The sequence below is a fragment of the Procambarus clarkii genome, chromosome 15 (genome assembly GCF_040958095.1).
Source record: "Procambarus clarkii isolate CNS0578487 chromosome 15, FALCON_Pclarkii_2.0, whole genome shotgun sequence".
In the NCBI taxonomy this organism is placed as follows: Eukaryota; Metazoa; Arthropoda; class Malacostraca; order Decapoda; family Cambaridae; genus Procambarus; species Procambarus clarkii.
In genome coordinates, this window is record NC_091164.1 from 325,875 (window position 1) to 328,374 (window position 2,500).

Genomic DNA, 2,500 nt, shown 5'->3' on the forward strand with positions numbered 1-2,500 from the left:
CAACTTATTACATCTAGGCCTAGTATAGGACATATATGTTCTATATTAGGTCTTAGATAGCGAGTATTAGGCCTAGGATGGTTAGGTTTTATTAGCAGCATAAATGCGAAACCTTTTCCGGTTTGGTTTAAGTCAGTAGTCCCTAAGTCTACTGTCTAAGCGTTCATTTCGTCACTGTGTGTACGATGGTCCACACGGTTACTATACGTACACTCTAGACGAGAGGCGGGGCTGCCCAATATCAATATAGTACTGGTACTAACCCTCACTCAAAAGAGTCGATATAAACGGGGTTCGTACCTAGGAAACTAAGATAAAAACATACCATTTTCGCGCCCTTGCGTTTTCCCTTTCGTACCCCAAATATCCGCCATGTTGGTACCCTTTCGTACCCCAAATATCCGCCATGTTGGTACCCTTTCGTACCCCAAATCTGCGCCAAGTTGGTTCTTTGTTGTTTTCGCTTCCTCACTCTCTGCCTTGTTCTCATTATTTGACAAAGCAATCCTCATTAATCCGCGAAAGGGTCAATATTGTGGTGGTTCTAATTTACCTAAAACACCGCGAATTTTGACGTTTCGAGAACGTCGAAATAGCGATGCATTGTAGAGATCATCGCCCCCCCCCCCTTCCCCTGCTGCCACAAGTCCATTCAAACTTACCAGAAGCAAGGGGAAATTATATTTAATTTTAAATCTCAATGAGCAGCAAATTTATATTTATTAATTGTAAATAATGATTATATATTGATTTGTTGTAAATTAAATAAAAATATAATGTCATAAGGCGGTCGCCATTCAGCACTTGGTAGAAATATCGGCCTTGTGGAATTTAGGAAAGCCTCAAGGCCCGCTTATTATTACTAAATAACTTTATATTCATTATATAATAGTTAACAGTGTATGTTTTTAAGCGTAGTATTGACCGCCTTAATGTGTGTCTTCTATTAGTATATAAATCTATAATTTGAGACTAGCTTGTTTAACAAACACAAGATTAAAGCCTAGCATTATTGTCCTTAAAGCCTAGCATTATTGTCCTTAAAGCCTAGCATTATTGTCCTTAAAGCCTAGCATTATTGACCTTAAAGCCTAGCATTATTGACCTTAAAGCCTAGCATTATTGACCTTAAAGCCTAGCATTATTGTCTTTAAAGCCTAGCATTATTGTCTTTAAAGCCTAGCATTATTGTCCTTAATATCTCTCTGTACGTATAGGTCCAATTAACTAAATATTAATCTTTGCCACGGAGATATTACAGGCTACATTAAACAAACAATAAAGATTAATAGAAAGTAAGGTTTACGTAAGCCTTTAGTAATACGATTTTTAACCCGGTTAGAAGATTACAGACCAATGGGGGGGGGGGGTTGTGAGACACCCTTGTAGTTGAGCGCCTTTGGGGTTAATTCCTGAACCTCGCTCATGCCTTGTGCAGGTTTATTTGTGTCGAACACCCCTCACCACCCCCACACCCCTGTTGTGGAGGTTTACCTTCGCACCTACACACACTCTCCCTTCCCCCCTCACACACACACACACACGCTCAATCTCTCCAAGCTCGGACACGTTGACTTCCATGTTGCCAAAATCCAATGTTTTCACACGCGGAGTCTCTGTTGGGATTAGTTTACTTTCGCTACTGGATCTCCTCCTCCCCATCTTGAGTTTACTTTCGCGCCAGGATACCACCAAGAGATCAAATCCTAGTTTACTTTTTCGCGCTGACCCCCCCCCCCCCCTCTCCCCCCCGGTCCCTGTATTTGGAAAGTTTGTCTAGTTTAATTTGTTATTTAGAACTAATTATTGTTTTACTGTTTAAATATTAACTTACTCACTGTGGGGGGTTTACTTTCACGCTCAGTTTACTGGAAGTTTACATGTGGCTATCCCTTGAATTTGGGTTTTAATAAATTTGGCGGGTTGGCGGGCGTGTGCGTTCGAATGTGATAAAAAAATGTTGAATATATTTTTTGTTGTGTTGTTAAGATGTTAGTATAATATTCATGGTATTAATTACACTAAGGATCAGTGATAGACATATTCGAATCATTGTTACATGTATAATTTTGTTTCTACGTCAAAGATTCAATGAGCTTTTAGAGGTGTTTTTAATCGAATTTCCCGCCAATTTTGTTTAAGGAGTCCGTTCGTAAATAAAAATATTATTTTGAATATTATCGCGATTGTAATTAATACACTTGCTGCTTTTGGTCATTATTTATAGTGATGTTGATTATCACACGTGTATGTGTCCCTGAATATTAAATATAGCGCAAATAGCAGCAAGCGGAGCGGCTGGCAGCGGTCAAGAAAATGGAGTTTAGCGGTGGTACACGACCTTAAGAAAATAACTAGGGGTAGCTTCTAATATTCCTAGTCTGGAAATGAAGTGATATATATATATTATTGGGTGTAGACAAATGAGAAAGAGACGACAGAGTGTGACAGCTTACAATAACGGGAGTACTAGTGTAGTGACGACAATAACGTGATGAGG

At 39.2% G+C, this 2,500-nt stretch overlaps 1 protein-coding gene across 2 annotated transcripts in view; it reads left to right on the forward strand.

Annotated features, from left to right (window-relative positions):
• The window catches only part of LOC123759033 (uncharacterized), a gene marked incomplete in the record, with an annotated part of 115,218 nt that overhangs the window by 66,166 nt on the left and 46,552 nt on the right, over nucleotides 1-2,500 (forward strand).